Raw genomic sequence first — 14,816 nt, 5'->3', positions numbered from 1 at the left:
TCCTGAGCCCCCAACCCAGTATATTCAATCTTGAAATTACCTCTCGAGTTCATCTATCCTTTTCCATTCCAACCTGCCACTCCCTTCCCTCAGCTCTAAATGATCTCTTGCTTAGAGATTAGTTCTACCTGGACACTCTGCCTCCATTATCCACACTCTACAATTAATTTTCTTCATTACTGCAATGCCTCCAGCACATTAATTTGATACTATCACTTCACCGCTTAAAGCACTCTAATACGCTCTCACTGTATATGGTGCTCATGCGCTGTACTCACCCCTCCTGCTCTCATCATGCTGTATTCACCCCTGCCTGCCTCCTTACACTGGGAGGTGCTGGAACACTCATTCACTCATGTGCTGTTCCCGTCAGCCCGAATGAACCAATGTCTGTGAGGTAAATGAACTGTGCAAAGCACCAATGGGCCCCTTATTAACACCTTGTCCTTAAAGAGCTTAGACCTAATCAATTGGGAATGAAGGGCGGGGACTGTGCATTCACCTTACTTTTCCTGTCATCTTCTTTTTTTTTTTTTTTCCTGTCATCTTCTGAGGGAGACATCGTTGTTATTAGTGGGAAAATTGCGATGCAGACGTGAGACATGGTGATTTATCTAAGGTAGTGGAGCTGGTAAAGGGAGAGCAGGGGTCAAACTGAAGTGCTTGTCCAGTTGCTACTACTGGGCAATACCTGGAGTACTTGTTAAATGCAGGTTCCTGGGCCCCATGTGTTAAACCTACTGTGGCTGAGACCATTGGCTACCCATCCACAGCTGCCCTTCTTTGCCTCCTTCCTTCCCAACAAGGCCCCAAAATGTCCAGCCCCCTGTGAGCCTTAGAGAAGGCTGGTCTCTCTCTAGCCCCATGGTGTCCACCTTGATTGATCTAAGGTAGTCACTGTGGTCTCAATCTATCTGACCAGTGAATGGTTGGAGCACAACCATATAACACACTTCTGGTCAATGTGACTAGAAGGGAGGATGGTTGAGGCCTTGTGGGAAAGGTGTCTCTGCTCTTAAGACAAGGAGACAGGGACTTTCTATTTTTTACTGTTGGACATTGTCAAGCTGGAGCCAGGTCTATGGGCCATTGAATTAACCGATCCAGGACTTGTTGTTATAATACGAAACAGTCCTATCATATTCTCGGGTCAGAGATTTGGAGAGAGAGAGACAGACAGAGAGAGAGAGAGAGACAGAGAGAGAGAGACACTACTAGAGGGTCATTTTGGACTTTCACTGGAAAATGGAATAGCGTGTGAGAAGATTGCACAGAGACGGTGCAATAATCTTGCCAACATTTCTCCTTGCAGAGCAGGAGACGAACACTTATAGCCTATAAGAAGCCATGACCAGGTACTACTGTGTAGGCTGGAGAGTTCTACTTTTAATGATGTTCCTAGTTGGGTGACAGGTAAGCTTTGCTGTGATGCTTGTGTTTGAGCCAAACATTTTTTGTTTTAGCAATTTATGTTTAATTTATGTTCTATGTGAATTCCTTTTATTACCTTAACAGAACAAGGATATGTGGGATTTTCTTTTCTTTAACCAGGAAGCAAACATTTGTAGTCATAATCTACCTGATGTCCTCACATTTTAAGCTGGATCTGGGGATGGTAGTTAAAGTGCCTGGTTAGGCTACCAATGAACAATTGCTTCAGGTTTCACCAAAAATGTCCGTGACCATGGGGCGCCTGGGTGGCTTGGTTGATTGGGAGTCCTTGATTTTGGCTCAGGTCACGATCTCGTCCTTAGTGGGTTTTAGCCCAGTGTCAGGCTCCATGCTGACAGCACGGAGCCTGCATGGAATTCTCTCTCTGCCCCTCCCCCATTCACACATGAGCTCTCTCTCAAAATAACATTAAAAAAAAAAAAAAATGAGTGACCAGAATTAGGTAAGTGTCCCTTTCCCTGAGAATTAAGGTTCACGATGAGATTATAATTTAAATTGTGGGTTATCAGTGTCCAGAAAATATACTGTCCCCGATTAAGTAAAAAAAGCCCTTGGGGGCACCTGGGTGGCTCAATTGGTTGGGTGTTTGACTTTGGCTCAGGTCATGATCTCATGGCTTATGGGTTCAAGCCCCGCATCGGGCTCTGTGCTGACAGCTCAGAGCCAGGAGCCTGCTTTGGATTCTCTGTCCCTCTCTCTCTCTGTGCCCCTCCCCCACTTGTGTTCTCTCTCTCTCTCTCTCTCTCTCTCTCTAAGAATAAATAAAAACATTAAAAAAAAAGTCCTTGGATTTGCTTAACCAAATTTTATATATGCTCATATGACCAAACATATTTGTTATATTAATATGCATAACAGTAAATAAATATATTTGGCTATCTGTTTTGTAAATGGGTCCCTTTTAATCTTTGTTTGAAAAAAAATTTTTAAAAAGGGGTGCCTGGGTGGCTCAGTTGGTTAAGTGTCCGACTTCAGCTCAGGTCATGATCTCAATGTTTGTGAGTTTGGGCCCCTCATCAGATTTGCTGCTGATAGCTCAGAGCCTGGAGCCTGCTTTGGATTCTGTGTCTCCCTCTCTCTCTGCCTCTCCCCTGCTCATGCTCTCTCTCTTTCTCAAAAATAAACATTAGAAAAAATTAAAAAAGGTTAATCTTTGTTCAAAGGAAGACAGTAAACACAGATACAAAATTTCACAATCCTAAAAAAAATTCTATGCAGAGAAATATGGATTATTGACCTTCCATCCCCACTGCTTGGATTGCTTGTGTTAGCAAGCCAAGTTAGATAGGAGTGAGCCGGGGGACAAATTATGTCCTGTTTTGCCTCTTGCTTCTCTTGGGGTGCTGCTGACGTGAGTTCTCCTGTAAGCTCTGAAGCTCCAGGTCTCATAAATGAGTGGCGCTGATAGGAGATGGCGGCTGAGGTGGTGGAGACACTCTCTCTTGTGGACAGAGCGGCTTGGAGTGGGGAAGCCAGGGCAAGGGGCTCTTCCTCCACTTCCTGGAATATGCCGTGCTCTGCAGCACTGAGGGTCTCTGCATGGTCTGTCCCCACCTGCAGGACTCCTGCCCTTCTCCACCCTCCCTTCACGCACCTCTGCTTATCGCCAGGGCCTAGACCAAGTGTCACTCGATCTCAAGACATCCGTGACTGGTGTCCCTGGTCATCCTGTCATGTGCCCTCCTTGTCAGCACTTAGTTTGGCTTGTGATAGAGTCACCCGTGTGCTTGTCTGTTTAATGTCTGTTCTCCCAGACTGCCAGCTCCTGAGAGCAGGGGCCGTGTCTGCTCCTCCATGCCTTGCACTGCACTGAGGAGGTGTTTATTGAAAACAGGAGAAGTGAAGGCCTTGACAAGCCCGAAGCTCTTGGATACTTGCAGTATAAGCAGGAGGACTGCACAATGTGGGCTGGGACAGTCAGGCTCTGAATCAGTGTGTCCACTGATCAGTCTTGATCAGTGTGTCCATTTGAACTGTGCCTTCTAAATGTTCTCAAGTGCAAAACACAGATGAAAAAGTGTGAAAACCGATTAGTCTTGGAAAATGTTTTTTCAGTGAAAGAAAAATTTTCAGGTTAGTTAGTGGGTAATAACATTTACTTGGTGAAGAGATGAACACACACACACACATACACTTTACAGCAATCAAGACGTCAACTCTTCTAAAAGTTTTTTTTAAATTTATTTTTGAGAGAGAGAGAGAGAGAGAGAGCGTGAGTGACAGGGGAAGGGCAGAGAAAGGGAGAGAGAGAGAATCCCAAACTGAATCCCAAGCTGTAAGGTCACGACCTGAGCTGAAATCGAGAGTTGGACGGTTAACCGACCAAGCTAGGTCGGTCACGATCTCAGACCTTAGAAGTAAACTCTTCTAAAACCATGCCAGAAACAATTACTGAAAATGACAGCCTCTGCTCTGGAATCATTTTCCATTTATATGAAAGATATATAAATGAAATAACTGCTCATTAAACCTATAAATATACATAGGAAGGTTACTTTGTCATTTCTGACGCACTTCTAAATGTACAATTCAATAGAAGTTTTGGATTTCTTTCAGAACTCTAGCTTCATTTCTTATCTACAGCAGCTCCTTTAACAAAATTTCATTTATCAGACATGCTACTTGTTTGATATTACAAAACTGTACTTTAAGCTTAAAATTTCATATTACTTACTATTACTATTTTTTAGGATTGTAGGATGATACTTATGTTTCAGATAAATGATTGGGAAAATAAAATTTAGCCAATTTAGCATTGGACATACAGTCCTGAGTGATCATTAGTAATTCACTGAAACTTCATTATGGTGTGTGATATTTTCAGGTTTTTCAAAACTGTAAGTGGAACAGGTTCTACTGCAGTGATATCGAATACTCTCACAGGTACGGATAAAATGAGGATAATGAGAGGATGAGGGCCTGAAGGAAGCATGCTATGTGGGAACAGCCTGCCCGTGGAGAAGCAGTGCAACAGGAGGCTGTTCCTCTGAGAGGTCCTTCAATCCAAGTCTCTTTTAGGTTTTTTTTGGCATTAGCTCATTAACTCACCCACATCTCAAGGACACAGGCATCAAGGATGGTGTCTGGCTCATTATCTCAGACTCTAGAGTGGGGGCTGGGATGGCAGTGGATGGTTTAATCAAGATTATATAGCATGTCACAGAGCCGGGATCCAAGCCTTCCTAGAAAGTCACAGCTCAAACCGCTGGTTGGTCCTTACTGCTTCTCTGGACAGTCTCCAAGTGTTCTTTGTGGATGGACAGGGTGGAAAGAGCCAGGAACTGCAAAGTAATCCTCAGCAGTCAGATTTACCTAATCCATCTGGCTATTAAATATCTCAGGAGAACACGATATATCCTAAGGTTGGTGGGAAAAGCAGACTAAAAATCTTGGTACGTCTTATGGAAGAAAAAAAATGTATCCCTGAAGTCTTTCATTGCTGTGGAGATCAGAACACCAGAGGGTTTGTTATATCTTAAATTTAGGTGAGTGGTCAGAGCTTCAAATAAGCCTTCCCTGCTGAGCCATGATTGAAATAGTAATACTATGAGAAAAATGGAAAATTTTGAGCCAGTGTCCCCCTAAAATTAAATATATTTGCAAATGTAACCATCAGATCTACAATTCCATTTACAATCATATGTGTGCGTGCATGCATGCACACGCATACACACGCACACACACACACATGGTGTAGAAGCCATTCGAGGATAAGCCATCTTACTGGCTCATCACAGTATTAAGATAGTTACTATTGCAAGTAAAAATTCATCGCTTAAAAATACTGTAGGGTGAATGTAAAGAAGGGCAAAGGTTACATGTCAGACCTTCATGCACAGAAGCAGATGAGCACAGCAGTGTGTCTCTGGCCTCCCTGCATCCTTGCTGACTTTCAGACATTCACCCTTCTTTCAGGCTACAGTAATATGGGGCAGTGAGAGGCACATAATATGCCACAGTCCATCTGTTCTATTGCGAGTAGGGAAAATTCTAGTACATCAGTTAAGAGCTCAATATGCAAGCTTTCTGGGAGGCAGGTGAATGTTAATGGTGGTGAACCAGCACCTGTCATGCAAAGTCACTCCAGCCCCGACCTTTACTTTCCAAGGATCTAGTGGCCAACTGATAAACAGGAATCAGCTGTCTCCCGTTTTCTTTTTTTGGAGTCTGACTTTCCCCCATCACAGCATCTCTCTTCCTTCTCTCTGTTTAACCAAGTCGGTGGACTTAATGGCCATCAGACCTGTGCCCTAACCCCGGCTCTGTCATTTACTAGTTGGTTTATGTACTTCCCCTTGTCTTAGCTCCTTGCTATGAAAAATGACCCCCGCCTCACAGGGACATGCACAGGGACTGAGGTATGCACAACGCTGAGCACAGTGCCTGGTACAAGCAGGCAGTTAATAATTGTTAGCCATTAGCACTGCTATTCTTTCTCTGTGGTCTCTCTTCAGCCACTGCAAATAGCACAAGAGGTACCAACTGTGCTTAGTCAACAGTAGAGTGCCAGCTTACTACTTCACCTTGACTCCCTTCCCCCTACAAAAGCGTGACGCCCGCGTACTCTGGCTCTGACCACTCTCTGGAGTCCTAGAACTGCTGCTGAAGAAATCGTGTGCATCTCCAGTCTGCCCCTGCTCTTGGGTGTGGTTCCCTGATGACAGCACCTTCACGAGAAGGCCACAGAATGCTCCACTGTCTCCATTCCCCATGTCTGACCTTTGATCTCGGTCCGGCAGCTCAGTCCTGCATCTTTGCACCCCAGCCAGTTCAGTGGACTCAGATCTCATCTTTCCACACACAAGTACTCATAAGACACAGCCAGATATGACCTCTCACCCAAATCTGGAGTAGCACTGAGATGCCTTTGCAGTAACTGTAGGATCTGCCCCTGCAACCTGCCTCAGCCCTTCCCTGCTCCGTGGCCACGCTTTCACAAGTGTTGCTCACGTGGCAGAGAGTACATGCAGGCAGGAGTTCCTACCAGCCCACTGCTTTTTCCCTCCAGTGTCCTTGCTGGAAATATATATACTCTCCAGCTAACATATGCCACTTCTACCATATTTAAGCCCTTGAGCGAATGGCTCCTCTACCAGAAAGGGCTTATCATGCCCCACCAAAACTATCTGAGTATCAATTCTCCTAGAATTTTAACCGGAGGTGACATGATCTAATAGAAAAAGTCTGAGTTTGGAATCAGAAAGGCTTGTTTCTGAGTCGTGGCTCAATATACTAGCTGTACAACTAGGGGCAGATTACTTATTCTCTGAATGTCTGCTCCCTCATCTATAACATGGGATAATAATACCTACCCCACAGGATTATCATGATAATTACATTAAATGTATATAAAATATCCAGTAGAGTCCCTAGGGCACACAGAGAGGCTCAAAAACTATAAGTTTATTTTTCCACATCTTTCTCAACTGATTATTTTTCATTTCACTTTCTGGGAGAACTTTCTGGACATACTTTGATCTCCCAGGCTGGATGGGAGGCTCCAGAAGGGCAGGTCTTTGTGGGACTCATTGCTGCATTCCCCACAGCATCTAGCATAACCCCCTAGACAGAGAAGGTGACACACACATATTTATTTATTAAAAATTAAAAATTTAGTAAAAAAACTAAACATTAACTTTAAACATTTATTTTGGAAGAGAGAGAGAGGGAGGGAGAAAGAGAGAGAGAGACGCAAAAGGAGAGACAGAGGGAGACACAGAATCCCAAGCAGGTTCTGCACTGTCAACACAGAGCCTGATGTGGGGATTGATCCCACAAACTGCGAGATCATGGCTTGAGCCGAGATCAAGAGTCGGCCGCTTAACCAACTGAGCCACCCAGGCGCCCTGATACACACATATGTAATGAATGAATTACAGTATGCTTATAATATTCTTGCCAACATGAGTCAATGGAATCATGGAGTATGGGAATTGGAAGTAAATCACTAACTCAATTTCATTTTATTGCCTCCGGGTAGCAGCATGCAAACAATGGCTGCCTCTCAGCTCTGTGCTTCTGCTCCACCATGCTGCTTCCCTGATCAGTGAGATGTTGCTGGCAGGTATGTGATGCCAAGAGCATTTCTTAGGAAAATTTTAGCACCCATATAACTTATGCCACTTGGGGAAACATCCATCGGAGATAAACAACTTGTAATCTGACAACACATCTGTAGTAAGTAGTTCAGTGCCTGGCATGACATAGTAGATTAGACAAGGAAGCAGAGCTGGCTGTTAGTAACCTTTCATCCTTCTGATCTAAAAAAAAAGTCTACTTCACTGTATCTTTTTTGGTAAAAACGTGCAATCAGAAGGCATGGATGGTGGAGGTAAATGGGCAGGTGGAGGCAAGTCCAGCTACCTCCCTCTGGCTTATACCGTGATTCTGCCTGTCCTTCTGGCTGTTCACCTCCTACAGGCATCCTTCCTCCTACAGTCCCACCCATCAAAAGGCCATTTCCTCACTGCCTGAGTTGACTACTAGCTAATCTCAACACCCAGCTAAAATGAACATGCTAATGGGAACTGTTCTCAGATAATGAGATATTAACTGTGTCCTTCTGAAGAAAGCCCTCCTCTTTGGGTCTGCTCTGTTAATGACTGGGTAGGGTTTTCAGGCTGGGCCAGAAGGCTAATGTAATTGTGCAGCTGGGCTGACGTTTTACCCCCTTGCCCTCCAATGGTGAACCTGCTGGTGGGTGGAGAATGCTATAAAGGGCATACTATACAGTAAGAGTACTTACTATTTTATTTACCTACAGATTATATATGTAACAGCCAGTGGTACATCCTTGACACAATACTTAAGGCCGCTGGGCTTTCAGGTCCTTAAACGAGAAGAGTATTCACCTAACTCTGCTTCTCTGTGGTTCCATGATTGTCACAATATACTGTGTTTTTCAGGTTTGTGTCTGTTGAAGCTTTGATAATCTGAAACATGGCTAAGACTTCAGGTTATAACACAGTGGGTCAGTGCAGAAGTTGGACATTGGGGAAAAAAAGCAGATGAAGTGTTACTTTCGGCAGCTCACTTAACCCGAGCCTCAATTGCCTTCTCTGTGAAAGGGGTGGGGGATCATCACTAAGGCTTCTTGTATCTTTCTCATGATGAGTGAAAGTGACCAAAAACCATGTGAATTATAATCTGACACTTTTGGTAAACCTGTGGTTTTCAATAGGGATGCTCACCAAAATCATCTGTGTGATCTTAAAAAAAAATACGTTGAATGGTTAGCCAGAATTGGGAACCACTGTTATATGGCATTCAACAAACGTAAAGAACTATGGATCTGTCTAGAATCATTCATGGACACTTGAATGAAATGACCACATATTCTGTGAATACTGAAAGATAACAAAAGAAAGATTCCAATAATTCTGAAAGAGAGAACTGCTTGTCCCTTAGAACATCCCACATAAAAATGCGAAATTGCAGGAATAAAGCCTGAGAACACCCTATATAGGGATGCACAGAATGCTCTGATTCTAAATTACTGGCTCTTCCCTAAATCCAGTAAAGAAAATGACCTGCTACATGTCATCGTAAATGCCGGGGCTACATTTTAGATATTCTAAATCTTCAAGCCAATAATTTTAATCAATATTAGTCTACAAGTTTTAAATGACTTTCTACTCAACCTTCCCACCCCCGTCAAGTAATTATCAGAGATATTGATTTCATTCCATACATTCAATCTTACAAGTTCAAAAAATATTAGCCTATTAACATGAAAAATGTAATTCAGTGGAATTAAGCAGCAGAGGGAATTTCATATAATACCTGGAAATTGGGCCTAAGGAAGATTTTTAATACATCAGTGACACTACCCTTCCCAGTCCCCAGGCTCTGAAGTGGGTGGGTAAGGAGGTTACAAAGGGGATACTATAGTAGACAATGGTGTGTCGGACCTAAGACCATGCTGCACGTGGATGAAACATCAGAAAACAAAATCCCAACACCTCATTTTACAGATTAAAAACAAAAATCAGATTTATAGGGCGCCTGGGTAGCTCAGTCAGTTAAGCATCCCACTCTTGATTTCAGCTCAGGTCACGATCTTATGGTTCCTGAGTTCAAGCCCTGCGTTGAGGCTCTGTGCTGAACGTGGAGTCTGCTTGGGATTTCTCTCTCTCTCTCTCTCTCTCTCTCTCTCTCTCTCTCTCCCCCCGCCCCCCACCCGCCCCAAGCTTGCACTCTTTTGCTCTCTTTCTCTCAAAATAAATAAATAAACTTAAAAAAAATCAGATTCACAAATGTAGACTGACTTAACCCAAATTACATACTAAGCATGTATCAGAATTCAGGTCCCTTTATCCCAGGTCTGGGACTTTTTCCAAACGATGTCACTCTAACAGGATGGCTGGTTGAATGGATGGATGTTAGGAAGACGAGTGATTTGGAAACACTGATTCTTTTCTGTATAGAATCACTGACTTTCCCACACTGCCTACCGTTAGACTGACTGCTAACAATACTGAAGACATAGGACAGGTTTTCAGACTCCATTTTTACTAGGCTAATCATTAATTTCTCAGCTGCCAATACCATATACAGAATGGAAAAATTATCGATGCTGGTAAATTCTATCAGTTTTCAATAAATGAGTCTCAACAGGTGTGTGTATGTGTGCTTGGCAGGGTGGGGGGGGAAGCCATGCATGCACACATCATTCAGTGATCGTACACTTTTGTGTTAAGACGTTGTGGAACGTATCAGAAAACTGGGATTGTAATAATGGTTCTGTCTGTAGTGTTAGGTCTGTTTTCTCAGCAGCAAAAGGTGGAGATTAGCCTCTCCTAGTTACTTGGAAGATTAAAGTGATAAAGGATGGGAGAGCATTTAGGAAAGTTTAAAGCATTAAACAAAGCAAAGCAAAGATCTCTGGTGGGGTACAGCCTATATTCACACTATATATACACTCTTGTATGTTACACTTTGTGTGTGTTCCAAAGTATCATACATGTTCCCTGCAAAATAAGTAACAATTGATGTATATGGCTAAGAAAAAAAGAGCAGAGAGAAAAGTCTTGAGATACCTGTGGAGGCAGGTGGGACAAACCAGACATTCTCATTTCACCTAGAGTTCTCCAGAGGTAACCACACAGATTTATAATCTTGGTCATCCAATAGTGAATTCTTCAATAGGACTCTATCATCTGTCTTCTAGAGTGTTTGCCAAAACAGGAGGCAAAGGTATGAAATGAATACTCCTATATCGAATCCAAGACAATGAGGCCACATTGCTAGCTCTGAAGAGGAAGACCGTGTCCCAGAGACGCAGCCTAAATGCAAGATGAACCAAGCTGAGGCTCATGGCGCCTTCTCTGTCGAGTGGCAGAGGTGCACGGACCACAGGTACCTGGCCAGACCTCAGGAACTCTGCCCATGGAGGGTGGGTGTGCTCCAAATGGAGGGAATTGAAGCAATTGTTTGAAACAGAGTCAGCCAGCCCACCAGTAGCAGAAAGAATAAGCAGCAGGGGTGGGAGTGGGGAAGCAAAGATGCAGCAGCAAAGCAACAGGAAAGGAAAAGGTGAACTTTGGGAGCTGCCGTTCCATCTCGAAGGACCTGTCTATGGTGAGGTAAGACAGGTAAATGGCTGGCAATCTTTGCTGAGCTGCCCCATTTCTCCAGGTGTCATTAGAATAAAGCCCCATCTCAGATCTGTTCCAAGCCAACCCACACTTCTGAACCTCCTATTATCTGTTTTGTGCAAACAGAAATAGCCTAACGCAAGGGGATATTCTGGGTCCCCTCAGGGAGAGGAATCTTGACTGCTGTAAGGCTCTCCAGAAGCAGCCTGGTAGCTGCCTGCAAATCTTCAAGGGTTTCAAATTACAATAAACATCATGGTGAGGTCACAAGACCCTGACCTTCCACTCCAGCTGAGTTCCGAAGATGAAACACCCTCTCAGCATTTTGAACTTTGCCTTGTGAAGCAATGCGCCTAATTTGGCTATTGTTGATAGCGCTGCTACAAACACCGGGGTGCATGTGCCCCTTTGAATCAGTATTTTTGTGTCCTTTGGATAAACAGAGCGCCACTGCTGGGTTGTAGGGTAGTTCTACTTTTAGTTTCCTGAGGACCCTTCATACTGTTTTTTCCAGTGTGGCTGCACCAGTTTACATTCCCACCAGCAGTACAAAAGGGTTCCCCTTTCTCCACACCCTCACCAACATCTATTGTTTCCTGAGTTGTTAATTTTAGCCATTCTGACAGGTGTGAAGTAGAGCCCAAACGTCCATCAACTGATGAATGGATAACAAAGATACATACACAAGGGAATATTACTTGGTGATCAAAATAATGAGGTCTTGCCATTTGCAACAACGTGGATGGAACTAGAGTGCTAAGCAAAATTAGTCAGCCAGAGAAAGACTGCTATGTTTTCACTCATGGAATTTGAGAAATTTAACAGAAGACCATGGGGAAGGGAAGTGGAAAAAATAGTTTCAAACAGACAGGGAGGCAACCATAAGAGAGTCTTAAATACAGAGAACAAACTGAGGGTTGTTGGCGGGGAGGTGGGTGGGGGGATGGGCCAAATGTGTGATGGGCATTAAAGAGGGCATTTGTTGGGATGAGCACTGGGTGTTATATGGACACGATGAGTCACTGGGTTCTACTCCTGAAACCATTATTACACCATATGTTAACTAACTTGAATTTAAATAATAATAATAATAAAGCAATGCTCAGTCTTTCTTCCAGAAATTTCCCCTTAAACTCAGATAAACAGTACAGGATGACAAGTTCAGAGTGTGTAACTAAGAAAACAGAGAAAAGTATTCTTCCATTCTCTTAAAATCATATTTGCTCATTTATTTTTTTAATGTTTATTTATTTTGAGAGAGAAAGAGACAGAGCACGAGCAGGAGAGGGGCAGAGAGAGGCAAACACAGAATCTGAAGCAGGCTCCATGCTCTGAGCTGTCCGCATAGTGCCTGATGCGGGGTTCGAACTCACGAACCATGAGACTGTGACTGGAGCTGAAGTTGGATGCTTGACCAACTGAGCCACCTAGGCGCCCCCCCCATGTTTGCTCATTTATAAACAGATACTGAGTGAAAGCACACGACATGGAAAAGTGTTTTACCCTAAATCACCAAGAATAATTTAGCATGACAAAAGTCACCATTTCATGCCTATGCTTTATTTTATGACTGATAATTTCACTTAAAAACAAACATTTAAGTGAATAAAGGCTTAGGTGTCTGCTAAGGACTATGATGCAGTACTCTGATAATTAGTACCTTATTACCAGGCTCAGGCTGCAATTTCTCCAACACGTGAAGGTAGATACACAGCAACTGTTTCTCATGTGATTAGATATTCACAGCCGCTTAACATTATAAAATGTTCCTGGTATGAGCTCTGCAAACAGGAAGCAACTAAATGGTGTCTAAAGTTAAAAAAAGAAAGGAACACTGAAATTTTATATTTACAACATTATGCTTTAACTAAAGAAGAAATCCTGCAGTTTGGTTTAAAATAGAAACAACACTGAAGAATTCCCAGGGGTGGCATTTAGCAGTAAGATTTGGTTTGCATTTCACCTGGCTTCATAATGAAAACATGAAGGATGGCTCCCGATTTCTCCCAGATCAACATATTAATCCATTTAAAGAAATGCCACAGGAGGCTGGGCCTACTTTTCCTTAGAAGGCAGATTTAGTTTGTTCTTGCTTAAAATTGAATATATCTCTCAGTTGTAACAATGCCTGAGCCTGAGCGCTATAACGTGAGCTGGATTTCAATCAAGACCGTGGGCAGAGACTGTGGTGAGAGCACCTGGGACTTCCGTGCAGCCCACAGCCCCTACTGCCAGCCAGGGTGGCTGAGGAAAAGAGAATACAGGACTTTGAAAAAGAGTGTCAGCACTAAACTCCAAGGCAACGCCATCACAAAGTATACCCCACTCTGTTGACTTTGGGACAGACTCAGAGAGAAGGGGAAAAAAGAAAAAAGAAAAATGGTCCCCATTCCCCAACAGTTTTATATACATATGTGTATTGGGGCACGTGTGTGAATGTGAATGTGCCTATGTATATATATATGTATGCACACATATGCATGTTTTGTATGTATATATGTGCGTGCATGCACAGATGTATTTATATAGAATACATATACATTCGCATTTATATAGAATAGGAGTAATTTATCAGTATTTCTAGCATAAGCAAATATGAGCAGATAAACCTTTGGCAGGTACTCTTGGCAATGAAGACTGACCCTGAACATAATGTCACAAGCCAGCTTTAATAATATTCTTTTCCAAAGCACCTGCCTCAGAGAGAGATAAATTTGTGCTATGGAGGGTTCTTTCCTCTGGTCTACAGCTCTTGAGGTTATGCCTGTGGAGCAGAAATCTAAATAATCACTGCCATTGCCTTTGCTGGGTTGGAAGAGGGTCAACTCTGGAAGAAACAAAGATTTCTAGAAGCATCATGCCCATCTGTTTGAGTGGGAATTTTTTAAAGGTCCATAATTATAGGGGAATGTGGGTGGGGAGAAGGCCTTGGTATACTCATTGTGTAGGTGGGTTCAGAATGTTGACACTCAGCTGGGCCACACTGGGAAATGGGAAAATGCCACCTCATGGAGAGTCACAGGAGAGTTTTCAACAGGGAGGGTCAGGACCAGATCTATGTCTGGGCAAGAGCTGGGTTGGACAGGGCAAGGTTGACAGCAGGTGCCGTACTCACCCCGGGTGAAACGTCAAGGAGGAAGGCAGATCAGGGTGTAGTCTGGAGAGAAGTGTGGGCTGGAAACATATATTTAGGTGTCACTGCCACTCAGGTCATTTCTGAAGAGGATGAAGATGAGTAGGGCAGACTCTGGTAATGCGGGGAGACAAGGAGATGGGTGAACAAAGGAGCCCACAAAGGGGACTAAATAATGGTAAAAGAGAAGCCAGGACAGTGGGGGTATTTCAAAAACCAGGAAAGAAATAGGTCAACACATGGTTAAAAGTTAAGAGATTATGTAAGATAAAAGGATGAAAATTATTTTTTGTTTTTATTATATTTTATCCATTGTATTTACAATAAAGAGGTTGGTGAGGGCAGCATTTGAACTAAAACACTTCCAATGGTTCTGCACTGCCTCCGAACCCACCGCAAAGTCTCTCTTAAAGCAAAGCTGTCCTCTCATCTCTACCTGGCAATCATACCTTAGGTCTTAGTGTTCCCATCTTGACATTTTGTTCAAGAATTTTCCTTAAAATTCATACCTATCTTTATATCCACCTCAAATCACGCTCTGCTGTGAAGCTTTATGGGGTCAGCTCAGTTCAAAAATTCTTGATGCTTCCTTTAACCTAGCAGCACTTATCTTAGTATTTGGAATTGGGCATATA

At 43.2% G+C, this 14,816-nt stretch overlaps 1 protein-coding gene across 4 annotated transcripts in view; it reads right to left on the bottom strand.

Annotated features, from left to right (window-relative positions):
* Positions 1-14,816, bottom strand: part of LYRM4 (LYR motif containing 4) — a 172,385-nt gene that overhangs the window by 38,216 nt on the left and 119,353 nt on the right. Inside the window, exon 3 of one of the 4 annotated variants that reach the window (XR_006298885.1) lies at positions 14,164-14,295. The exons of the other annotated variants lie outside the window; for them this stretch is intronic. The gene's annotated coding sequence lies outside the window, so the exon portion shown is untranslated. The remainder of the gene's footprint in view (positions 1-14,163; positions 14,296-14,816) is intronic. 4 annotated transcript variants of the gene reach the window in all.

Source organism: Prionailurus bengalensis, chromosome B2 (genome assembly GCF_016509475.1).
Source record: "Prionailurus bengalensis isolate Pbe53 chromosome B2, Fcat_Pben_1.1_paternal_pri, whole genome shotgun sequence".
Lineage (NCBI taxonomy): Eukaryota > Metazoa > Chordata > Mammalia > Carnivora > Felidae > Prionailurus > Prionailurus bengalensis.
The sequence above is the reverse complement of the archived record's forward strand: the minus strand, read 5'-3'. Positions and strand labels throughout refer to the sequence as shown.